General features: G+C 39.2%; 1 pseudogene; it reads left to right on the plus strand.

Moving 5' to 3' along the window:
* The first annotated feature begins 10,072 nt into the window (after positions 1–10,072).
* Positions 10,073–10,961, plus strand: LOC149163345 (uncharacterized; annotated as a pseudogene).
* Positions 10,962–11,171: the final 210 nt, after the last annotated feature.

Genomic DNA, 11,171 nt, shown 5'->3' on the forward strand with positions numbered 1-11,171 from the left:
GATATTGTTTTTCTTGCAATGTTTTTGGTCACAAAGCTATTGACTGCTATAGAAGAAATATGAAACATGTCAGATGTTATGCATTTAACAAGTTTGGACATATAGAAAAGGAATGCAGGAGAAAATATCGGGCACCATGCCAAAAGGAGAAAACATCGTCACACTCGAAGATATGGAAGAAGAAGGAAGTAAAGTTAGAAAAATGTGGCATGGCACAATGTACAGACATGACAGACTCAGGAGAAGCTGAAAGTATGAAACTTCAATGTTCTAAATTTCATATGCAAGTTTCATGAAGACAAGTCACATATATATGCGAGTTCAAAGCTGCGCAGTCACGTATACGTAGTTTGAGAAAAATGTTGTGGGATAGTCTCAGAAAAACTAATGTGATATGATTAAGACAATTATCAGTTATCTTTTTTCATAGATGACTATAGTCTGTGGATAATATTTAGAAGTGTTTTGATCCTAACAAGTCGTTGATAACTTGATGTATATCTGATTGATGATGATGCCTCGATACTTCTTATTGATATATGCAATAATCAGATCTGACAGTGAACAGGTGGAACAGGTTCAGGGGGAGAACATGCTATGTTTATTTTTTCCCCTAGGAAAAAATCGTAATTTTATTCATGTTGATAAAATTACATTTTGTAGATGCTTGAAGCATATGCAAATGGCTGATCCTGTATTAACAGGCAGCATAATAGAAATAAGAACACAGAATAGTATAAGACTAGAAAGGAATGCAGCAAAATTTATGATAATTGTGTCTACCGGCCTATATTTTCCTCCCTTTTTTCTTCTCCACTTTTCGCCATCCTCCAGTGTTGGCAGTGGGGACAATTATGGCTAGTTGGGTGTCCTCTATGTTCACAGGTTGTTCTTTGTCCGAATCTGATCCTTCGGTACTATGTGCTCGTTTGGCACCACTTATTTCTGGCTGTTGTTCTTGCTGCCGCACCATGCTGTTTGGTTCAAGTTTGTGCCCTTCGGTGTTCTCTTCCTCCATTTGTTTCTGGCTTCTATATATGTCTGTGGGTTCTGTGTTTAGTGCCTCCTCCTCCACTGGTTCAGTGTGCTGCCAGCCTTTTGGCTTTTTCTGTTGTTTCTTATTCCCCTTTGGCTCCTTACAAGTCTGTGGACATGCATATTGTAGGTGCCCTGTCTGCAAGCAGCTGCGGCATCTGAAAGCTGTGTTTTCGTAATCAAGTTGTTGCGTCCACAGTGAGTTATTGAAGTTCAATGTAATATGATCTGGGAGTCCTTGGCTTAGATCCACTTCTACACATATTCTAGCATATGTGAAAATTCCCCGGCATGCTCTGTCCTCGTCTATTTTGAGATATTTCCCTAAGGAGTTCCCAATGGCTGTTAAAGCTTTTCGGTGCCAGAAATGCAGTGGTAGGTTGTGTAGCCTAACCCAGACTGGCATTGTCGATACTACCATGGTATTGGCGTCGAAATCCGGGAACCAGGGTGTGAGAAAGAGACCAGCATTGCCCCAGAACCAGGGCCCCTGGTTAATGGCATTGTCTCGTTCCAGCTCTGTGCTAAATCTGACTATGAAGAATCCCTTAGGGCATAGATATATTTCACAATTGGGTGTCCATGATGTGTAGATCCAATGGTGTAGTGCATCTGCTTTGGGCCAATAACTGTTAAATCTGCATATAACAGCATTATGAGTTAGATCTGAGTGTAGATCTGTTACCTCTGGCAATGATATAGTTAAAATAGGTGCTTCTGTCTTCTGTTCCACAATGTAGGGTACTGGAATCTCTGGTGTGGATGTTGTTCTGTGTTGCATTGGTTCTTTTCCTTTAACTGCATCGCGGAAGGAGCCTGGATTTTTTGAGCTGGTTCCCTTGCATCCGCCTCGGAGCCTGAGGTTGAGGATGATGGTTGAATCTTTGTCCACTCCGTAATGCTGGAGCGTGTGTTGGTCCTGCATACAGATCCCTGAGAATAAGAGACTTTGGAGTGCTGCCGAAATTCCCAATTTGTTCTGGATCTATTTCTTTAACTTCTGGATGTCCATCCCTTCCTTGATTTGGGCACAACAGTGTTTGTCGTCTACAGATCTGATAAATATTTTTTTCAGATCTGATGGATCGGCCTTAATCGAGCCCTGATTCTCCAGATCTGGCGATCATCCACCTCCTATCATCCGTTTTTTAGTTTCAAGAAACTTAGATTCTGGGCGTGCCTTGGTGGTTCGTGTTCTTTCCTCCCCAGGGCTCTCAGATATCAGATCTGAGCCGCACCTGTTCCTTCCATATGGAAATGTGCCAGTATTCTTTGTGACTCCCGCTCGCGCATCTGTCTCCGGCCAAAACTCTCTGTTCTTACCCTTAATTGCAGTTTGAGGCTGCGGATCGAGGTAGGTTCCATCCGCGCGGGCAATACTGATCCTTGCTGGGGTGATCGTAGCTACACAATACAGGTTAGGGTCCGGCTGATTGGCGGCAAAACATCGAAAGCAGAGTAAAATATATCCCAAATCCGTCCTGAGCGAAACGTCCTGGGCCGAGAAAGGAAGGGATATCTCCAGGCTCTGTTGTGTCTGTTTCGATTCATTGTATTCCTGCCCGGTGGAAGATCCGGGCCAAACCAATTGGGAATTATCAAAAACAGCGAGACAATACCTGAGCGAGGATCGATTTACCGCAGGGTAATTTCTGTCTGGTTCGATACAGTACCAAATCCTTGACCGTGCGTCTGATTCGATGAGCCCAGCTACTGATCTCCTAAGGGGACTGCGCATTGTTTCACTGGTGCCCCCTTCTCTGATCTGTGGTGCGACGGCGGCACAGATCTGTTCGGAAACCCTAGCCATCGTTTCAGATCCGAGCCGCGGAGCCTCTCTCGTCTTCCTTCCGATCAATTAAAATTCCTTTTTCTTCCAACATGCTATGCTTATAATAAAGCATTGTTAGCATTATGTTTATAATTCTTTTCAACGATGATGACGCTTATGTGGCTAAAGTGTTTAAATTGATACATCTTGCTATGTTATGGTTATAAGCTTTCCATGATGAAATATCAAATGATACTTATATTGATTGGGCTTAGATAGTTGTTATTCAAATTAGATCTATGGATGATTGTGGATGACGTTTTGATGATGAATATAGTACAAATATGTTGTTTACATGGTGATCTTCATAAGGAAAAGGAGAAGTACAAAGCTTGAGTACAAAACTTCATTAATTGATGATGAGCCAGTCATTTCTTCTATGCTACTGTCATCATGCTTTCAAAGATGCATAACGTTCATATGGTGCAGTTATGATATAGGATTCCTATAGATCTTGGCTATGACACGGTTGAGGATTGTTGCTGTTAACGAAATCTTGTCAAATGACCATAAGCTCATGGTTTGCTAGATACATATTGATATCTCTTTGATGGATTCATGGATGATTACTTACGTTGCATATTGTTGGTTGGCCAAGAGAATGGTGTTATTGCAGGTCACATGAAGACATAGCTATTTGAAGACATGGATTACTTAACCACATAATGATGATGAGTTCTTATCTTATGATGATGGGTTGATACTTACATATGTTGATTATCATGGTTGATGCTTATCAGATATGGGATGTTCCCTAGTGATGGCACATGGTTGATATATTGAAGGTTCTTGTGGAAAGATCATGTAGTTCTTGATGATGATGTGAAATATCATAATGTGATGACTATGGTGCTTTCACATATGATATTGTGTGAATGATTTTGTGTTACTGCTTGGAGATATGACATATGCTAAGATGACTCATGGAAGGTTATGATAAGGCTCTTTCTACTAAGGTTGATCTTGATGAGATCAAGAGGATGAGTTGATATCTATATGCAAACATACTTTGTCGTGGGTTGATGATATTTAAACTGTCATATCTTAATGAACATATATAGGTCGCTGGTTTGGATGCTGACAGATGCTTATGGTGTAGATCATACATGGTGTATGATAGTTGTTGATGACTATCATGGTCTTGTTTAGTCATTTGGTCTCATTTGGTCTCTGTTATAAATGTCATGTATATCATTTGATGTAAAGGACATATAAAGACCCATGATGTAATAATTTGTCTCTATCTATCGTAGTCTTTTGATGAGTCCTTTTTGGTCATATGATTTAATTTCTATCATGTATAAATAATTGGTATATCCACACTTGGTTGGGAGATTGATGCATGTATGAGTCATTGGTGATAGGAAGGTCAAACTCACATAGTCGAGTGATAGAGTCATCCTTTTGGAAAATATTTTCAGACTCTGCATGTGCTCAGGGGGAGGATGGATGATATAGGGCATCTTAGCATCTACAAAGGGGAAGTTTAATAAGAAAATTCAGCATGTGCTTAGGGGGAGCATGATCAATGTTTATATTCAGCTGTTCAGATATGGAAGTCTTCTTTTTGGTCAGCCCTTTGCCCTTGATATCAAAGGGGGGAGAATATCCTGGTCCGCCCTTTGCCCTTGATGTCAAAGGGGGAGAGTATTTTGGTGTTGCTTGTTATTTCTAACAATTTCTACAGCTTGCAGTAATCAACACCAACATGGTTTCCATCAAGTCCAAAGGGGGGAATTTTTGGAATTATGATGCATGTGTTGTACTCGATGGCAACACACTTGTATGAAAAGAACAAGATTATTGACTTGACTAATACTGATTCACCCCCCCGCCCTCAATATTATTTCCAACACTTTCTGCAATAGATCCTGAATCTACATCTTGATTTCATTGACCAGTAGAACATAACATCGATAGATTGGTCCACTGGGTAGTAGCGTTCCTAGGATTAGATCAAGGGGGTGATTGACCTGACATTGTAGAGGTACCCAGTGGGTGAGGTGATGTCCCTGTACTTCTCCACAACCTTGTCCATCTACTGCTGTTGTGCAAAGGAGCCCTGTTTAGAGGCCTTGGCCAAAATACTATTCATGTCCTGAATGCGAATGATAAGGAAAATTAATTTTCCAATATGGGAAATGATCTTACTGCATTGCTTCATAATTATAAAATAAATGGCGGTAGGCGGTGCTACCCCCGATATCCTATACAACTTATTGCCAAAATTAATAATAACATTGAGAGACCTAGAATCATACATAACATGCCTCTTCCATAACTATGGTTGGCCTAAATATACATCACAAACTTCAAGAGGAGCAACATCAAAAAGTACCTCATCTATGAAGGGCTTGATGTTGTAGGGAAGGCGTCACTGTTGGCTGACACAAATATCTCGCCCCTGGTGAAGCCACCTGATGGTGTAAGGTTGCGAGTGTGGCATGGTAAGTAGGCCCAACCCCTTCATGACCTTTATTAAAATGATTTTCTTTTGGCTCTCACTGTTAACAATGAACTACATCAGAGAACCCTTCACCCACATCTGTGAGTGGAAGAGTCACTCCCCCTCCTTTGGATCTTCGTGCTCATCCTTTTGGATCTTGGTGGTGGTAATGGTGGCATTAGGCTCCACATCGATGATTTTCTTCCCTTTTCCATTCCCCTTGTCAGTTTTTGAGTAAAGGTCAGAGCATGCATCAGATTTGGAAGCCTTCAGCTCGGCCACTAGTGACTTCTTGGCTCGACACTCACATGTGTTGTGAGTGGGGACCTTATGGAACTCACACCATTTCCCTATGTCCTTCTTTGTCTTCTCAATGTTATTCTTTTCTTACGGCTTAGGTGGGTTGTCTTATGTCTCCCTACCTTGGCTTTTTCCTTTTTTATACAGTTTGGGGGTGCCTTTACCTTGCTTCAGATTCACAATCTCAAAGTCTCGCTTCTTCTGTTTAAATTTCTTCTTGATCTTGATAGTGTATTGATAGGAAATGCCAAGTGAGGAGATGTTTAAGAACTCCATATCATTCTAAATGTACTCATGTAGAAAGTCATGGTACTTGAGTACCAAATTCTACTTAGAATCCATGATATCTAGCTTCATGCGAAGGATATGGAAAACATTTGTGAACTGTAAAACAACTTGGTCCTTTCCTTGCCACAACATGGTCCACCTTATGTATTTGTTTTCATATCTCCTGATAGGGTAGTATTGTTCCTTGATGGCATCTTGGAAATAATTTGAAGTGGCTGTGGCTAAAAACAGTTTCCCACCAGTCCTTGACATGTGGGGAAGCTTTGAGGAGTGCTAAAGTAATATTTTCCCGATTGGAAAAGTCACGAACTAAAAAATTTCCTTCGAGTATATTTATCCATCTATCTACAACGTTTGCATCTATCTAGCCTTCAAATATAGGAATGTCAAAGTTAACTTGTACGTTAAAAGGAGTGGCAACTCCCGAGTGGCTGTTGGATGAAGATGTGTTGCCTGTGGGTAGTCACCGAAGTATCTAGGAAAAGTTATCCATCATCGCACTCCTCTATCGCTCGAGGGCTTTCACAAGCAATATTTTGAAAGGATCCCCTGCCCCCTCATCTTTCTTTTCTACCTCCATGGGAGGCCATTAGGGTTTGTGAGGCTGGTCTTGAAAAGGTTCAACTAGTTCGAGCCATAAATCCTTATAGCCTGATGTCGTTGGTGACATGAAAAGAAAAATAGAGAAAGAGTAGACTGCTCTGATACCACTGATACAAACTTATTCATGAACGATAAAATATATAGATATAGACATAAACACAAAGTTTCAACATAAATAAAACTTCATTTCATTAATATCATAGAACTTAAATATGCTTACACACATAAATGGAAATCAACTAGCTCAGGCAATGGTAGCTTATCTCTGAGAAGAGATGTGGCAGCTACATGCCTCTAAACTATGTTACAATGAGCCTCAAGAGCCTTTTTATTATTGAACAACAATGGAAAACCCTAACCCTAGGAGATGGAACACCAAGAGTGTGTGGGATCCATTGGGGTTAGTTTGGCAACCAACTTCTCAGGGTCGTAACTTGGTCATATTATTTCTGTTTGGTACTAATAATACCTCATTGGAAACATATCTTTGAGTACTATGATATTTTATGTAGGACCTTGTTGTGGACCTCAAAAAAACACCGTTTATGGGGTCAAAACTGCTTCGGATGTTGAGGACTCGAAAAACTACTAAAAATAGTAATTGTTGCTATAAACAAGGAAATTGATGAAACCGAATGGAAGTCTCGGTGGAATAGGTGGGTGGCCACCACTATCGCCCTAGATCAAGAAGGATCTCATAGTAGCTTCTCATCCTTTTCATGAAGAAATCAAGGATCTCTCCTTGTCCATTCAACAACAACAAATTTCTTTCTCTAGCTTAGAAGGCCAAGTGTCTACAATAGTGGAAATCCTCCTTAAGTGCAAGAGGCTCATCCAATCTACTTAAGATGAATGAAAGGATTTCTAGTCTCATATTGTGGACCACATAGGGGCTCGATAGGTTGTAATTATCAACAAATCTCCTCAAACTCAATCATACATAGCTTCATCAAACTCTGCAACTCCAATTATAATAGATCTTAATTATCTAGTCACTTTAGCTTAGGGAAATACACAACAAACTTGTGTTGCATAGTAGCCCTCTTCAAAACCCCAATCTCTTTGGATGATTTTTTTTTTTTTGTAGTTTTGGTTTTAGGATTTTTTTACAAGAATTACTTTGTTAAATCTCCCTAAAACATTATCACTTTTATCATACAATTTCTCCAAGAAGTTTCTTTGAGTTTGAAAGTTTGGACTAGCTCATTTTTGTTTCTTATCAACTCATGTAAATCTAATATGTCATTCTAACACATATTTTATTTTATAAAATATCCTAGTTATTTAAAAAAAACATTGGGCAAGAAAAGCTCCAAAGCAACAAAAGAACAAATAACTTCCAAAATTGAAGGGCAAGTTCAAAACTAAAAATAAGTGTTAGTCATCCAAAGCATAATTCCTTTAATTACTAGAATTTAAAATCCAATTCATCAAATAGTTTCTGAATTAGGTAAATATTTCGATCAATTTTATCATCTATGATTTTTAGGTACTCTTCATATATTCCTTTCAATGAAAAAATCTAGGAATGTCTAGAATATTTTCTTATAGTTTTCCTTAGGATATTTGAACCCTATAGCCTATGTTTTTGTTGAAGAAGTCCTAAAAAATATTTCTTTATTGGGAAAATGAAATAGGTAAGTTCAGTTAAATGATCAAGTACATTATAATGAATTTTTTTATTTACAGATGTACACAATCTTGGAAAAACATTTTTTTAGTATATTGTAAAGAATTATTTAGTTTTGTTAAAAACACACATGGAAAAGACAAAATAGGAAAGATAAGCAGGAGAGTTCACTTATTATTAACAAATGATATACATTTATAGTACATGGTGTGACCCTTGGATTCATATTCCAAGTGGTCTCTTGGACTCCTTTAGTCTATTCAGCTTCCACACAAACCCTTAGAGGATTAGGTGTCCAACATTCCCCCCCTTAATCTGAAGGGTTATGTATGAGTCCAAGAAGAGAGCTATAATACAAAATGTGAAAAAATGCATGGTAGCACTAGGCTGAATGTGCTCTCTAAAATGTTGGTATAAAGGGTGGTGGTTTAAGGATGACCACTAACAGTGGAATGCTTAGTGCAGTTCCCAGAACTCTTCCAAGTCTGGCATGAAGCCTAGGTCCTCTGCTAGAGGAAGTGCTCCTGATGTTTTGAAGAGGGAAACCTTCAACCATGAAAGGGAGGTCTCACCCCGCATAAAAGGGAGAATCTCAACCTAAAAAGGGAGGTCTCAACCTGTGATGGTTTAAGGATTACCACCAACTCTGGAATGCTTAATGCAATTCCAGGAACTCTTCCAAAACTGGCAAGAAGCTGAAGTCTTCTTCTAGAGGAAGTGTCCCCAATTCTTTGAAGAGGTATCAATTACTGAAGGCATGATTAGGGGCATATTTGTCTTTGGCTACAACTCTGAATTTGGTATGGTAGGTTGTGGCACAGGCTCGCTTGATGTGTCTTTGAAGCTTGTAGATGGCCATCATTTCCCCCCTGTCAGATACAAGGTGAGATGATGGAGAAAAATCAACTGCAAGACTATTCAATACTCTAGAACAAGTTCTAACATATTACTAGAATATCTTCTTGGCTATTGATGCCCATTTCCAAGAAGTGATCTATCCAAGATGAATCTTTGTTCTTACAGGAGGTTTGTTTCTGAAGCATCTGTTTAAAGAATGACTGGTTTTATGATAGTGCTTACATGGATGAAGATCAAAACAGTGATATTTCAGATGGACAACTCGGTCACAGTGTTGACATTTCATAATCTGTTGCTGTGGAAGAGGGGCAGAATCTGCAACAGTTGTAGGTGAACAGTCATGAGGAGCAGGTGAAGATGAACGGTCCTGAAGAAATCCAGCGCTTTGAAATTCGATTGGTTTGGATTAGTCTGGAATATGAAAGGACACATCCTTGTCATATCCAAGACCAGTTCTGTGCTTGTTGTGGACAAGATCTTCCCAATTTCTGATGATCGAATTGGGAAGTGCAGGCTGTATTTTTTCATCTGCATGTACAACTGTTGCTTTATTGGGCACTAGATCTGAATCAATTGTAACATTATTGTCTTGCTGTTTACGGGAGTCTATTTCGTTGTTCTAAATAGAAAAAGGTTCAAAGTGATGACTCCATTATTGTAATTCTGCTCGCTATAGCTGAGATTCAAGCTGCGAAAAATCAATGTTTTCCTGTGCATTTTGCAGACAGGTTTGGATGTCAAAGAGAGTGTCTTTGTTGACCTTCACCATGTCTTCAACAGTATACAACATTAATGCACTCAATAGCTTTAAAAAATTATTGATTCTGGCCATTGCCTCGGCAAAAATGAAGACCTCAAAGGATTTCAACTAGAAATAAATCCGAAGAGATAGAGGTGGAGCTGCGCCCAAAATAGTAAAAAAAACTAATATATTTTGGCAATTATCTCCAAAATAATGTTGTAATTTGACTTTATATGTTTCAATGATTTAAATAGCAGCCATGCATCAACCATGCATCATATATGTGAGCCAACATACCCATACCAAAGTATAGTCTTCATAGAAAGATACCAATCAACCATGCACAATCTTTCACAGTACATTGTGAGCTTAAGGTTCCCCATCAAATGCATGAATGCTGGGATGAATCGAAAGCAAAGCAAGGCATTTGTGGTGTACCCAAAAGTTTCAACAGCTCTCTGGAGGATGTTGAAGTTGCTTGCTAGGGTTCTGTTTATGACGTGCACCCTTCTTCAGCTTTAGTTGAAGGAAGAAAATGCAAGATGTTGGAACCTACAAAAGGATCAATGTGAATTCCTAGTGCTTCCAACATGTTGTTTCTGAGGTTGTTCTCGTTCATAAGGAAGTCTCTACATTCGGCTTATATGAATACATTGGAACACCTCTATGCTCAGTACAAGGTAGGAAAAACTGGCAAAGAAATCATCATAAGGAATGTCAGAATGATTATTGGCGATAAGTTGTTGATTGCAGCTATCCAAAGCATTCGAGGCCAGACTAAATGTACACAAATGCTAAATAGAGTGGAGCATGATCCACATTCAATCCTGGATTCTGACAGGCTAAATCTAGATAATGAGTCTACTACATCCACAAATAAGAAAGATCATATGGAGGTGTTTAATGGAGTATATAGTGTTCCCCATTCTTTGCTGGTATCCTACACACGGACAATAAATGCATTTCATCAATGAATCAGACCCTTGCAATTAGGCAACAATCCACATCTAGAAAATGTGCCGCAGCAATCATACTTCATGGTTTTAGCCATAGTAGAACACATAATAATGGTCCATCATACGGTTTTGGTGTTTGTCTTGCTCTAGAAGATCGCTCCTACCTTAGTGCTTCATTTTCGGATATTGACAAAAATGGTGAACAATGCATATATAGTAGCAAAAATGACCCCTCACCCACCAAATTTAGCGATATAAAGGATTGTGCATGAGATTATACTCAGAAATTGAGTTGCAAAGTTTGTCAAAATCCATAGGTCAATCCAGACCCGCACCCAGTTATTGGAATGTGAAGAGATACGCAGCAATTAAGGTGCCCGGAATTCTCAACGGTGTTTGTGTTTGCGTTCCCCAATGGACATGACAAAGATGGAGATGTTGGTTATTTTGAAAAATAATGCACAGTGGCACCTTTGAGTAAT

The sequence above is a fragment of the Pinus tabuliformis genome, chromosome 5_1 (genome assembly GCF_031772625.1).
Source record: "Pinus tabuliformis cultivar Carrire ecotype Pingquan chromosome 5_1, CPIR1, whole genome shotgun sequence".
NCBI classification, from domain to species: Eukaryota; Viridiplantae; Streptophyta; class Pinopsida; order Pinales; family Pinaceae; genus Pinus; species Pinus tabuliformis.